Source organism: Xenopus laevis, chromosome 2L, assembly GCF_017654675.1.
Source record: "Xenopus laevis strain J_2021 chromosome 2L, Xenopus_laevis_v10.1, whole genome shotgun sequence".
NCBI classification, from domain to species: domain Eukaryota; kingdom Metazoa; phylum Chordata; class Amphibia; order Anura; family Pipidae; genus Xenopus; species Xenopus laevis.
The window spans coordinates 138,593,653-138,609,556 of NC_054373.1; the positions used below are offsets into that span (position 1 = coordinate 138,593,653).

At 37.9% G+C, this 15,904-nt stretch overlaps 1 protein-coding gene and 1 non-coding gene across 4 annotated transcripts in view; both read right to left on the minus strand.

The window, feature by feature from the left end:
- Positions 1–15,904, minus strand: part of elf1.L (E74 like ETS transcription factor 1 L homeolog) — a 65,822-nt gene that overhangs the window by 49,396 nt on the left and 522 nt on the right. The window contains exon 2 of one of the 3 annotated variants that reach the window (XM_018245234.2): positions 10,650–10,734. The exons of 1 other annotated variant lie outside the window; for it this stretch is intronic. The gene's annotated coding sequence lies outside the window, so the exon portion shown is untranslated. Of the gene's footprint in view, positions 1–2,777; positions 2,919–10,649; positions 10,735–15,904 lie in introns of those variants that run through there. One more of the 3 variants, XM_018245233.2, reaches the window with a different exon arrangement.
- Positions 15,679–15,750, minus strand: trnae-uuc. The gene has a single exon. It is a non-coding gene; the product is annotated as a tRNA-Glu (tRNA).

Here is a 15,904-nt window from a genome sequence, read left to right on the forward strand (position 1 = left end):
CTTGAGCATATCGTCAAATGAGCCAGAAGTGAAGGAAACTGGGGTCACTTGACTTGCAAATGTTGTGGTTTTACTGGTTATCTGTCACACATTCACATTAAGACCGGGGGAACATTCTGCCCTGAATCTGTGTGCAGCCAGAAAATATTTAGTAAAGTAAAAACATCTCTGTTTTTTTCATGCATAATGTCTTCGCTTTTAAGTAAAATTGCTACCAATGGCTGGTGAGGCTTTACCATGCAAACAGAAGACAGCAGGCACACACAGATCCAAAACAGGCTTGTAAAAGAACTTTATTATAGGCCAAAAAGTACTTTACTTTACGTTCTAAAATAAAGTTATTTTCAGTTATTTTACAAGCCTGTTTTTGTAGGATCATTGAGTGCCTGCTGTCTTCTGTTTTGTTGGACACATCCACCTTGAGCTGTAGGTCTAGGGCATGTGCACCCAGACCCCACGTACTACTGGTGAGATTATAAACTTATTGGCTTTTCATTGGAAATTTTCTTCTCTGAATGAAGCTTTACCGTGGCCAAAATCTATACAGCAGAAATGTACAAGCTACAGTCCTCATGATACTGAAGAACTACAATTACAATCATCCTCATCAAGAGTTATTGCTAAAATAAAGCTAATCCTGAACATCCCTTACAAAACAGGTCACTCCAGAATACCCTGAAATATATGAAAACCTTCGGCGTAATCCCTTATTAGCAAGAAACGGCTATAATGACATATTTACCCCATCAAAAATTATATCTAGTAACTGGACAGGGGCCACACCAAAACTAAAACAGGAGTGGCTGATATGTTTCATGACCTGTTTAACTTGACCTGCAATTATATTATACTGAAACATCACAGAACTCAAAGTGAAAAAGTACCAAAATTAAAGCAGTAGGGATAGATGAATATGGTACAATAGAACTATCTGGATTTAGAATAGGCTTAAACATGTTAAGAGTTTGCAGATACGGCATATGACATAGGGAGGCTCATTTATTAAGGGTCAAATTTCGAATTCATAAAACTCCCATAAACTCTAAATTGGACCAATCGAAATGTATTAATAAAATCGAATTTTCTCAGCTCTGACAAATTGAATCGACCTGAAAACTCGAATCTAATTCAAATTATAAAAACTCAAATCGAATTTTAAAAAAAACAACTCGATTTGAGGTTTTTTTTCTGAAAAAAACTTGAATGTCTGGAATGCTGCAAGCATCACTAAATGAATCCCTGGACCTCTCCCATTGACTTATACAGCAATTCAGCAGGTTTAATAGTCTAATTTGAGTTGTTAAAGAGCCAGAGTATGATAAATCTGGAAATTCAAATTTTAATTAAAACTCGAATAGAGTTTATATAATTCACAATTCGAATTTGAGAGTTTTGACCAAAAAAAAAAAAAAAAAACTTGATTTTTCACTTCGACCCTTAATAAATCTGCCCCAAATCAGGGAAGAAACCAGTGTTTAATGCAATAGCTTCCTACCCTTATTATAAGGCTGAAAACAATTAGAGCTCTATAACCAAAATACTCTATTCGGCCTGTAAGGAAGCTGTACACTACATGGGAAGTATAACATTTTAGAACATACTGGACTGGTGCGCTTTTTACAAATTATTCAAACATAGCGTTGTGCAATATGTTGGCGCTCTAAAAATACATTTTATTAATAATAATAATAACTGCTTATTAGCTTCATGTGTCAAACCATTCTAAACCAGCAAAGCATACTGGTATAGTATCATCTACAACACAGGTTTCAAGAGAAGATAAAATAAAGTATAAAGCAAAAAAAATACAAAAAGAAAATGCTTTCATTCTGTATCATGTTTTAATGATACTTAATACCTCAGTGGGAACTAGAATCTCTTATTAGTAAGCCAACAAAAACAACAGTCGAAGTAGTATTTGTGGAACTTCTAAAGAACTCCAAACAGAAAATAGATTTCGTAGGAAAGATTGGTATATTACATTCAATGATATAGTGGCAAAATATTCCACTCGGCTTTATATAAAGGAATTGGCACAAAGGCAGCAAGGGACCAGCCCTCAGGTCTTGTAATCCTCATTCCTCAAATGACACAAGACCTGATCAGACTTTGTAAGCCCTTCAGATACCTAGAACATGGTAAAACAAAAATATAAACATGCAAAATCTATATTCTTTTAAGTAGGGTAGATGTTCTAAGTTTTAACATAACGGTAAAGAAGGCAAGGCATTCAGAGAGGAAAGCGATAGTGGAATAAAAAAATAGACTCGTTCTGGTCAAGCAAAATAGTGTATGTCACTGCTGCAAACGGCTGAGAGGCAACAAAAGCATTTGGCTGCATTAAAAAAAGGAACTAGAAGTACATCATAGCAAATCAAACTTTCATACAGTCAGAAATACTGATGCTCAGAACACTGACATACAGAGCTAAAATGTCACTGATTACAGCCATTTCCAGCCTGTAGTGCCCTTTTTTTAATTGTCAAACTGTTTTTGATTCTGATTTTTGACAATTGTGGGCTACGACCTCAGCATTCCCCAGAACAGGGAAAGGAAACAGGTGAAATTATAACATTGGTTATAAAGTAAACAACTTGCAGTATTTTATGGATGCAACAATTTAAAAAAAAAAATAATACAACTTTTTAAAAACTTGATAATGGGATTCAACACATAACGCAGTAAGGTTGAAGAACCAGTGAACAGCCTTTATGCTACAATTGCCAGAATGAGCACAGCACGCACAAAATGTGTAAGCTTAAGCACAACAACGTTACCTTTTTGTTCCTCCAGTTTCCACCTGAGCAAATTTAAGAAGTCCCAAATGTGAGGGTGTCTGAAGATGTGTTTTTAATAAAGCCAGCCGTGTTGAAAATGGCCACGGTAGATTAGAGGAAGTGGTATGGTTGCTTCAGCTTCATGAGTCATACATGAAAGTGAGTGCTTATAAGAAAAGGGAACGCCCATGTTGCCTGGGGCCTAATTATCCTGCTAGGTCAAACATGCAAATGTACAGGTAACATAAAACACACGGTGCAGGCTGGGAAGAGGAACGCCCTGCCCCACCTTATTCAGGCACAGAGCAAAGTACATGTGTCCCTTGGAGCAGAGAGATGGGAATGTATCAGGGGAGGCTGATGCCTACATCATGCACAACATACATAGTTTCAGTTTTACTTAAATAGAAAATGGTTTCAAAAATGAACATACAGCAAAGTAGCAATGGAAAGAACTGGCAGATCATACTTTTTTTCTTTTTATAAACGATTTTTCACAGATAAAATGCATGCCCCCTTTCCCAAATTTGATGCTTTGAGAAACCAGACCAAAAAACGCAGGAATCCCATCTGAGATAAGAAAAAACAGCACCCGCAGCAACTAAACCGGAAAACATAAAGCGTTTTCCAGGTGATCAGATTTGCTCCCGTGCCTTTATTCCTGGCATTGTAAAAAAACACTGAAAAGCATTGCGCTATAGCAGGTACTGGTATAGGATACGTTATCCGGAAGCCCATTATACAGAAAGTCCATCTCCCACAGACTCCATTTTAACCAAATAATTAAAATTTTTAAAAATGATTTCCTTTTTCTCTGTAATACTAAAACAGTATCTTGTACTTGATCCACACTAAGATACAGTATAATTAATCCTTATTGGAAGCAAAACCAGCCTTCCAACACTTTTTTCAATTCAGTTGGTTTCAGATAGTTCACTTTTTTCAATTACTTTCTATTTTCTATGTGTGCCTGTTTTTCTAATATTGTATAATTTACACTTTAGGTGTAAAGTGTAATTTTTCGCCTTCTACAGCAGCTCTGGGGGGGGGGGTCGCGACTGTATAACTGTTTAAATTGATACATTTAGTTGATACATTTCTTATCTTTGTCCCTGCTGAGCATAATCTATGGTTTCATTAAAGGCAGCCATAATAATTGATACAGTAGTTGCTAATACTCCAGAGATGCTGCTGAAAAACTAAATTTAGTTCAAAAGCTGCATCTGAATTACTGAGCTGCCAAACTGAAACACCAGAGACAGGGAAATTAAACTTTAAACTTAGATTTTGTAAAAACGGTAAAAAAAAAAAAAGAGGATGGAAAACAATTGAAAAAAGTCTTTATTTCTGGTGAACTATCTGAAACCAACTGAATTGAAAAAAAGGGGGCACAGGGGGTACTGCTGTACCAGGCCCAGGCCAGTGGCGTAACTATATGTCACTGGGCCCCACAGCAGATTCAATTTAGGGCCCCAAAATATTGATAAGGTGGCCTGTTCTACCCAGACATTTTAAAATTGGCTATGAATTAGGGCCTCACTGGGCCCCCTATTCTACTGGGCCCCCCTGCAAGCGCAGGGTCTGCTTCCTCTGTAGTTACGCCCCTGGCCCAGGCCTAAAGGGGGGCCTGGCTGTGTTGCACTTTTTGAAATAGCCAGGCCCCCCTTGACAGCGCCGAACCTCCAAAGTCCCAAAGCCACGAAAGAAGCCGAAGTTCAAGTCCCGAAGCCGCAAAAAGAACCTAGCAACCAGATTGCTGAAATTGCAAACTGAAGAGCTGCTGAAAAAAAAGCTAAATAAAATTTAATAACCACAAATTAAAAAATCTCTCAACTGTACAGTGTCTCAGAATATCACTCTCTACAGCATACTAGCAGTTAATTTAAAGGTGAAGAACCCATTTAACAAGCTGGACTTTCGGGCAATGTTGCAGCATGCTGCCCCTCCACTTCATAGACCAACAAGATTTTCATAAAATTAGTGTACAGCATGCATGCAGAACCTGCAACATATTATGGGAAACAGTATTGCTTGAATGAAAGGGGACTATTGCCACAAGATACTTGTAGTCAGAACTAGCAGTACAGAGAACATAAAAGGAGAGAACTAGGGTTGCCACCTTTTCTCTAAGTTTTTAGCGGCTGGTGGGTGGGAACAAAAGGGGCGTTCGTGAAGCAAAAAGGGTTGGAGCCACGTACTGTGCTGCAAAAGTGAGCGGAGCCACATAACGTGATGGCCAGAAGGCCGGAAAAAAACCGTTAGTTCTAAGCGAATTGGGGGTGGGCCATAGGCTTTTTTTTAAAGGGTATTACAAATTTACCATCAACTACATTGCAGGTAAATTTTTAATACTGGCCCCAGACTTGGCAGCTGTTTTACCAGTTAAGTCCTGGCCGGGTGGCAACCCTAGACAGGACACACAGAACAGCAATCACAAGCTATCAAGGATTATTACTATTCTTCATTCAATTAATGGAGCATGTGAAATAGATTTTACATCATTCATATCAGTTCCTGTCCCAGTGGATCGAAAAAACTCTATGTTCCCTATGACATCACAACATACAAATAAGGATCAAAATCATTAGGAGTGATACTGTGTCTGATATTTGTGCACAACTGATGTATTTCTATATTACCTACAATGGCCCATGGAAATTTTGCAGATTCCCCAATGATCTGTACAATAAAGAGTTACTAGTCACAAGTGATGGGCTAGGTTATGGCTGGTCTATATTGTCATTTTCAACAGTACCGTAACTAGAGGGGGACGGACCCTGGTGCGTGACGTGCAGCGGGGACCCTCGCCCTCTCCGTACGGCCCAAATTGCAGGGATTTTAGTGGCGCGCAGCGCTGCCGGGGGGCCCTGAGGGGGTGCGGGCCCTGGCCCGCTCGCACCCCCGGTAGTTCCGCCACTGATTTTCAATTAATATTTTCTGTCTACACCCATTGTGTTTCAATAATGCCATAAGGTGCTGGTTTGATAATGGTATCTTTGGTACTGGCAACGGACAAGCCAAAGCATTACATACTTTCTTGTGTCCCCAGCTGCTGCTGGTGATGGGACGTAAAATACTAATGAAATTTTATGTGTGTTCTGTGTGAAATGTAAATTGGCTTGTCTTTGTCTTGATCTTGTCTGTTTGCAGCAAGACGAAAATACTGTTGCAATGCAAAGCTCACCACAAACTTCCCTCTAGCACTTGCTTATTTGAGTTCTTCTTTCACAAATGCAGTGTAAACGTGTGACAGTTAAAGGGATAGCATCTTATTTTTTTGATTTGGCTCATTAATCACTACCTATTGCAAATCGTCTTCAAATATCAATATCTACATCATACTAAAAGTTAATTTAAAGGTCAACAACCCCTTTAATGGTAAAGCACATTGGAATAGAAACACAAAGAGACAAATAAACTTCTCAATGTGAATTTTAAAGGTAACATAGATTGTAGTTGTTTCTAAACACACTTCTTGCACTTCAATAGAGTTGTACTTGCATACAGTTGCACTTGGCAAAGGTATGTTTATCCCATCTCCAGTTCTGAATTGCATACAAGGTTGTGTATTGAAGCCCTGTGTATTGTTTCGAAGACCCTGTGCGTAAGTAAATGACTCTTTATAACCCAATGTGTCCACAGCTCATTGCCTGGTTCATCTGCTGTTGATCCTTACAGTTCAGTAAGTAACTCTAATGGCTAGGGAACCCTCTACTATTGGGAACACAGAGGAACTGCTTGCATGAGAAACTGCCAGTTCATACTGATGTAAGCAAAGGGAAACGGACAAATGTCGACACTAAAATACATTGTAGCGCAGCATTTTATCCAAATTATGTACACTCCCTTGCACCAACACAATAGTCATCATAACTGGTAGGAAGGCACGAGTAACTAAAAGAAAAGGTTAGAAACAAGTAATTGTCACAAATGGCATCTGTGAAGTGCATACATTCTAAAAGCATGCAAGTCCATTTTTGAATAGCACGCACTTCAACAAATATGCCACCTAGTGGCCAGAATATTCTTCTTCTTTTTTTACTTTTAAAGGAAATCATTACCATTTAAAGGGTACAACATATCTTGTTTAAGTACTGAGGTGTTTATTACAGTAATAATAATAATATTTATTTCAATAGTCATTATATATTCCTTAAAGGGGACCCGTCACCCAAAAAAATTATTCAAAATCCTATTTTATCACATAAGTCAAGCAAAATGAACTTTAATTACACTATATAAATTATTTGAATATATTCCTTCAGTCTGGGAATTCAAAATTATAGCAAGCAGGAAGTAGCCATTTTGTGGACACTGTTATTAAGGCAAGCCTTGCATCATCTCAGAATCTTGTTTGTGCATCAGAATGGGGGACACAATGTCCATCCCCATGCCCTGGCTACACAATTAAATGATGAAGAGAACGGGGGAATGTGTGGAGAGCAGTGACATCTAGGAAGTGCTGAATGGAAAGTGAAAGTAATTGTCTGCCCCGCCTCTATGCCCATGGCATAGAGGAGGAGCAGACAATACTTGATTGACAGCTGAAATTTTTAAATGAGCTTACAACAGCTATGAATGCTTTAATAAAAAAAAATTGGATTTCATGTTTAATTTGAAAAGGACTTTTATTATACAGATTTTTGTGTCTGGGTGACAGGTCCACTTTAATTAGTGTCTATATGAACATATTTTATTTTTCTACACGCACCATTAGCACCTATCCTCACTACATACGCTCTCTTGTTAATGTAGAGAAAGAAAGAAAGAAAAAAAGAAAAAAAGAAAGAAAGAAAGAAAGAAAGGGATATTGTTATTATTTTGTTAACCTTTATTTATATAGCACCAACAAATTTATGCAGCATTTGCAGAGTTTATCACTCACTTATATACAATATGTATTATAGGGCCTAACACAAAAGGGAACTTAACTGAAATATTGCTGGCAACGCTCCCTGTCTAGCCACTGAATCAAAATAAAAAATGGAGAAGAACACTAAAGTGCTTGTTTGAAAGATAAACAATCCTTTCATTAAGCATCCAGCCAGACAAACGAATCTGTGGTGCAGCTGCATCACTTCACCTTATCCTCGGTCAATACAGAAGTATAACACTGGGGAAGCAAGCTGATTTATCAGATAAGTCATGACACAAACAGTTGAGCTCAAGAGAACGCTTGGCAACAGGGAATCCCTATGGAAGGGGCAAAGCAAAAGCCTTATAAGAAAGTTTTTTTCCGACTGCAGTGCCCCATACCACTGCAGAGTTGTATGGTTGGTGATACTGGCACAATTATTATAGTTACAAGGAAAGTGTCAGCATCATTAAAAAAAACAATTAAAATGTGGTTATTACACAAAAAAACTAGAGAAATAACACTGAAGCACTGAAAAATTGAACAGTTCAAAAAAAGCGAGCTGCAAAACAGAACTGTATAAAAAACAAAAATATGAAAGCAAGCATTGTGTACTAGGACACTATACATTGAAAGTTTATTTTTATTTTGATAATGCTCAGACTCTAAAGTATAATGTCACTATTATTTTTCCCAAAAAAACCTTTGATTTTTCAAAGTTCACCAATTGACTCCAAATAGGTTCTAGAAGGTCCCCCATAGGCTAAAACGGCAATTCGGGAGATTTTAGATGGCGAATGGTCGAAGTTGAATTTTTAAAGAGCAGTACATTTTTTTTTCAAATTTAATCAAATTTGGACTATTCCCTAGTCGAGGTACACAAAAATAGCTTGAAATTCTAATTTTTTTAATTCGAATATTCACCTCGACCTATGATAAATCTGCCCCTTAGGGGGCAATTGTGTGCCACTGTCTTCCAAGGGGCAGGTTTATCATGGGTCGAATTTTGGAGTTTTTTTATGGCCAAAACTATCCAAATTCGATTCGAGTTTTTAAAAAATTTTTAATTTGATTTTAGAGATTTATCATACTTTGGCATTTAAGAACTCGAATTAGACCTAAAACTGCCAAATTGCTGTATAAGTCAAAGGGAGAGGTCCAGGGATCAATTTGGTGATGTTTGCAGCCTTCCTGACATTTCGGAGAAAAATCTTGAATCGAGTTTCTAAAACTCGAATCGAGTTTTTAAAACTCGATTCAAATTAGATTTGAGTTTTCAGGTCAATCCTATTCACCTGAGTTCGATTTGATTTTTATTATAAATTTCAATTGGTCAAATTTTGTTTTAAAAAAAACTCCAGTGAATCGAAATTCGACCCATCATAAATCTGCCCCTTCGCATCATGACTGCCATGTATCTTTAAAAAAAAAAAAGGTGTCCACATTTGGGAAGATTTTCTGACATACAACTTCTTTGGTGGCCAGAAAATGTTATAAAAAAAAAAAAAAAAAGTCCACGGATGTGCAGTTGCACTCTGCTTAGCATTGCCACAATGCTGAGTTGGGATCTAATGTGAATTTTGAATTGCTATCCAGTCACTAGCGTTAGTGAAGCGTAGAGAAAGAGATCAGACTCGTTCTAATGGCTACATAGTAATTATTATTTTTATAGTTTTCTATCCAGAACAGCTCCTATACATTTCCCAGTCTGTCATTCAAACTACTGCCTTGTTCCTAGAGCAAATAGGACCCCAACAAGAAGAAAACTGAACGGCATGTCCCAAAATATTTTTTTTAAAAAGTCTCATAATACAATGCTGCTCATACTAAAAGGTTTTTTTTGCAGAACGAAAAATATACATAGTTCTAAGCAACTTTCCAATATACGTGAATTCAATATTTTCAGTGGCTTTAAAGGAGAAGGAAAGCTACTGAAGTAGTTTATTGCCAATAGATTAGCCACAATGGAGCAAGCGAAAAAGCTATATTTATTCTGTAGAATGCTTTACCATACCTGACTTAACAGCTCTAGTAGCTCTCTCTTTGTTTGTTTAGGATAACAGCTGCCATATTAGCTTGTTGTGACAAGCTCACTCCTAGCTCTGGGCTCAGATTACAGCAGGGATGGGAGAAGGAAGGTGGGAAACGGGAGGGGGAGAGGAGCAAACTGAGCATGCTCAAGCCCTAGCCCTGGAGGTTTATGCTGAAAACAGAAAGTCTGATACAGAAGCCCATGTGTACACAATAGATGTAAAGAAATGCTGTGTTTCTTTAAGCAGAGGACTCGGAGCAGCATTACTTAGTATAGTATAGTATATTTATATAGACCTTCTCTGATAAATCTTACGTACTTACTTTTAACCTTTCCTTCTCCTTTAAAGTTATTAAAAGTATAACAATGGCTTAATAAAATGAATGTGTCAGCTAAAGGCTCAAAGCACAAGGGGCCCTTTTCTGTCAGCCACTCAGCAGACTGTTTTTTAAATAAAAAGCTCTTCTACATTCTGTGCCTAGATTTTCCCATTCAACTGATTTCTGATAGCTGTCTGAAATGATCTAGAAGACATTAGCCTAATAATATAACATCACCTAGTATTTGATAGTAACTAAGCTACAAAAATGCATGTTGATCGCAAAAAATTCTATACTGTATGTTCTAGTAAATTTTAGTAGCCATAAGCAATGGAGCACATCGCTAGAAGAAACCTTATGCAGAAACCCCTGGATCAATGTTCCTTCTTTCAAAATGTGTGCACAAAAATTTATTTTCTGTGTACCCAAAAAGGTGGGTGGCTCAAAATATGTACTAAATTATATGTTCTCACTCAAAATTCATTGTGTGCCCTATAACTTGTAAGCGCTGGCATTAAAATGCTATGCTCACACACAAATGCACATCTTAGAGGCAACATCGGTCTCATGCATTCTGGATCATTTATTTCATAAGAGTATCTGTCTAGGATGTTCCTGTCTCATATGGGAGCATTTTGTATTTTACTTTTAGTGCTGTTTCTTACCTCTTTTATGATCATTTAGTTATATCTTCATTTTAAGTTCAACATGTTTCCTCTATCTTGAAATCATTGTTTGACACAGCAATCTCTGTCATACAGAACATACAAAGATTAACATTTTTTTTTAAGATAGCACATATTAATGCCCTTTACATTTGCACTTTTTCCTAAAAGATTTTGCAGCTTTTAAATATCTGGTTAAGACAAAAAATGTGGTAGTTTATATGGCTGTCCCACACTTGTGCTCCCAACACCCACCCAAACGGATTTTGGATTGCTGATTCACATTGTATACTGAAGGCATCATGTGTTGGACATCATCAAGCAAAGTCATGCATTTTGCAGAAACACCATTGATAGCTCTGCTATGGTTGCACAGCACTGCCCTAAGATTACCCACTGAATTCTATCCCTAGGAAACACCATTCTGCCATGAAGATACTGATCTCTGATACCCCATTATACTATATCCCTATACCATACCTCTCAACATTTGAAAATAATAAAGAGGGACAAAAAGTTCTGCAGCGTATGAAAATGTGTAGACCACGCCCAGGTTGTGGCCATACCCCCTAAATAACATGTCCATTATACAAAATTTGGCAGGTTAGGGAATGTATGAACACATTTATGGGGGGTTTAGGACCATTTTTATTTGTTATTACAGTTTTGCTAATAAAGGAGAGCAAGTCACAGTTCTCCCAAGAGACCTGCTTATCTTAAATAGTTACAATTGTACCTTTGCTTATTTTAAATAGCTACAAATGTATTTTATTGCAAGAGCTGAGTAGTCTGTGCACTTTGCCAAAAAGCCTCTTGTTTGATTAAGTTTTCAAAACGTTGTATCTTTTTCTGGTGTCAGTGCAGGAAATAAAAATGAAACTTGGGACATTTCAGTAACAGTCCTCGGTAACAATCCTGGACTGGGGGCTGAGATGTCAAAATTGGGACTGTCCCACAAAAACTGGGACAGTTGGGAGGTATGCTATACTAGTTACAGAAAAGCTAGCTGGGTCTGTTACTTGCAACCAAAACTAAGTATAGCAAAGTCTTATCATTTATATTATGGCAGGGCTGGCCTTGACATACAGATTTCTCTTATGTGGAAAATGTTGTGCCTATGATAGATATGAGCAAAAAGTGGTTTGGTTAATAAAACTGGATCTATCATAACATGGAACTGCAGGTTATTTGTTGTTCCACAGAAACTGTTCACTTCCTGTAACCCAGCTCCATACAAATGTTCATCTTGTTATAACATGGGATCACAAAGGAAAATCCTATCACAGCTATAACTTTGCAGTAGATACAGATGAACAAAGCACTGCTTTGCTACGGCATTGACCACTCCCTGTTTTTAAACCACGCCTACATTACCACAAGAACTGTTAAGACCATGTCCACATAATAGCATACCTCCCAACATTTTGGAAAATAAAAAGAGGGACGAAAAAGTTGCAGCGCGTAGAGTGACAAAAAGTTTTGGACCACGCCCATTTTTGTGACCACACACCCTAATTACCATGTTCATTTTACAAAATTTGGCAGGTTATAAAAGTTTGAACATATTTCTGTGGTTTTTTTCTTCAGTTATTACAGTTTTGCTAATGAAGGGGAATTGCCCTTTAATCTGTGAGTCAAACTTTTCCCAAGGGACCTGTTATCATATATTGTCACAATTACTTATTTGCTTATCTAGATATATTTGAATTGTTACAAATGTATCTTATCTTTTGTTGTGGCTGTTCTGGGCTCTCTGCCAAAAGCCAATTAAGTTAGAAACATTGTTTCTTGTTCTGGCCGTTCAGTGCAGAGAAAAACAGGACTTTCCAGTACAAGAGTCACAAGAGGGACTGTCCCTCTTAAAACAGGACAGTTGGGAGGTATGTAATAGCACACGAAAAAAACCAAATGGTTGGTGCTCACAGCAGGGATATCATTACTCATATGTAGGGTTGCAACCTTTTCTGGAAAAAAATACCAGCCTTCCTATATATTTATCTTTTTTCCCTATTAATAACATTGGGATCGACCATCATTTTTACCGGCCAGGCCTGTAAAACACCGGCCAGGTGGCAGCCCTACTCATATATGAAAATGTAAGTCATATTAAAACATACCCTTAAATCCATATGCCTCCTCCTCCCCTGTTAATAACACAGCAACCCCCCCCCAGCACATGATGTATCACCTTAGGGACCCCTAACAACAATTTCCAAATATTAACAAACCCCTAACAGGCTTATGTTCCATAGGTATCGTAGGGCATGCAGAGTATTGTACACACAGCGAGCATAGGGCAGGCACGGTTATATCTGTATATATATATATATATATATATATATATATATATATATATATATATATATATATATATATATATATATATATATATATATATATATATATATATATATATATATATATATATATATATATATATATATATACATACATATAATAATGTTTTCTACATTTTTTAGATTTTTCTCAGTAATAATAAAACGGTACCTTGTACATGTGCCAAACTAAGATATAATTAATCCTTATTGGAAGCTAACCCAGTCTTAGGCTGTTTCAAGTCTATGAAATGATCTGTTATCATGAAAGCCCCAGGTCCTGAGCATTCTGGAGAACAGGTCCCATACCTGTATATGCAAAATTAGGAACCTGGAGTACCAGATCCCATATCTGCAGTTGAAAGAGTTACTGTTTTTTTTGTTTTTTTAAAGACAGACATGAGCCTGGAACTGTGTATGAGAAATAAAAGGGAGTTAAGACTTTGCACCATAAATAAATGAGTTTTTGTCTCTAACTTGAACCCTAACAATATAGCATGGAAACAGCTGTATTTATGCGTTTTCTTTCTCCTGCTGCACATATGTCATCTGCAATGAGCCCTGCCCAGAGGCGATGTTGTAATAGTGTAATAGCTGAGAATTTGCAGGCTGGGATACAGACAGCCAATCGATGAGTGCCATGTCTATTTGCAATTAGGCTGCAGCCCACACAAGGACCGCTCCCACAGTCACATGCTCTTCTTCACTTGGGAGGATGAGTACTATTCCGGGCAATTGCCTGGGCCGCTTGCTCATATTTTAAGGAAAATCCCAGGCTGGGAGATTCCAGTCCTGCACATTAAGCAGCACATCATGTGAATATTAGGAGAGGGAGGGGCATAGCAGCACAGTGATTGAGATGAGCGTTTGGATTCCCAGCAATGCTTCAGCTTCACCCCCACATATACTGTATGCTGTCAGCACAAGCATTTTAACTAGAAACGGGGGGAAGGGGGTATTAAGGTCTTACCCCATTTAGAATAAGCCACATGGGAGGGGACCAAATGTTAGACACCCCAGTGAATAACTTACTTCGTACCCTGGGCTGGTGCTCCTGTTAGCAGAAAACAGTACTGGGTTACTTCTGAGAAATATTTGCTTAAAGTTCTGCTTTTTACTATACTGTGTACCATACAAGGCAGGAAAAAGTTTGCTCCATGGTGCTCACTCACAAGTACTCCAGGACAGTGCAGTTTTTTGTTAAAAGGAGCACCAACCTGGGGTATGAGGTAAGACAATGACACATGGTGCGGTCTGGATAATTTAAATGTTGTTAGCAGCCCAAAAAACACGACAGTCGTGCACCCAAACATCCCCCCCCCCATAGACTTGTAGTACAATTACCTGCTGATTGCTCACACTTGTCGGACAATCTGAAGATCAGGGGCGTAACTACAGACAAAGCAGTCCCTGTGGCTGCAGGGGGTCCCAGGAGTTATAGGGGGCCCATGAGGCCCTAATTCATATAGAATTTAAATAAGTATTGGTAAAACAGATCAACATCTGGACATTTTGGGGACCTGAAAAATAATTTGCTGTGTGCCCATTAATAGTTACACCACTGCTGAAGATGCAAACAGATTCATTCATTCTGTCTTCATGAAAAAGCACGAGTGCTTCATAGGTGACTGTAATTTAGGTCTATGGGGGGCTGTTTCAGGCACTTTGATAACACATTATTTGGCTAATTAATGTGGTGCTTAAAGAGCAATGTTATTCGTATCACTAGAAGAGAAGGGAAGCTCTGTTATTCTTCTTATTATTATTTTTAAAATCAGCCCTAAAACCACACCCCCAGACAAGCAGAATTAACAGGTCCAGGTACTCTCGCATGGTATAATTTACTAAAGCTTGAGCCTATTCTGTCAATCACTCTGGGCTGTGGGGGGGGGGGTATACTTTTATAAGGACTACTGTATACATTTGTTTTCAGCCTACAGATTGCCAGATCAGCATCAGTGACATAACAGAGTTTTGAAATATAAATATATCAGTGTCAGACCAGTAAGCAGCACTGGGTTAAAGGGAGATTTGACCCTTACTTACTAGCAATATTGACCTGACCTTGCCTTTTATATGAATATGTTACTAGTAGGATGCACTGAATTCTTGTTTTTGGGTTTCGGCAGAATCCCAAACCCTAATTTGAATATGCATATGCTATACTACCATTAGGATTTGTGAAAAAAAACAAAACAAATGGTGCCTGTTCTGCACCACAATTTTGCAGATATTCTTAGGATTCTTAGTGCTTGGATTCAGCAGAGTCCCAAACCAAATCCTGGATCCAGTGTGTCCCTTGTTGAACTTTAACCTGGCACAAATGAAATTATTCTTATAGAAACAGGATCTATTATCCAGAATGCCTTCCCACAATGCACTGCATTCCCAACATCCCCACAATACACTGCAACTGCTGTAACATAGGAGTTCAACAGCAAAGACAGGCAAAAAGGGTTGTGCAGTTTAACAATAAAACCAAAGGGAAAAGAAGACAAGAAATAGCTTCAGAATGTGTGAAATTGGCCCCTGTATATTTTTTGTATTACAGTATGCGCTTCAAAATTCATAAGATAATTTTAAAGTCTATTTTAAACTGAACTATGATTTATTAAAAAAAATAAAACAAAAAAAAACATTTTAAATCTATTTTAGACTGAACTATGGTTTATTTAAAAAAAAAATAGATGTCGTTCCCATACCGGGAGTCGAACCCGGGCCGCCTGGGTGAAAACCAGGAATCCTAACCGCTAGACCATATGGGAAGTCCTACGTCTACTCGTTCAGTGACATACCTAGAGGCTAAGCTCTCCTCCCTGTCAGTTCCTGTCATGTGACATACGTTCCGCTAGTTCGTGCCAAACACCATTAAACGTCCCTCGTAAGAAATGAGCAAGAGTTCCCTAACCAGCAATGTGA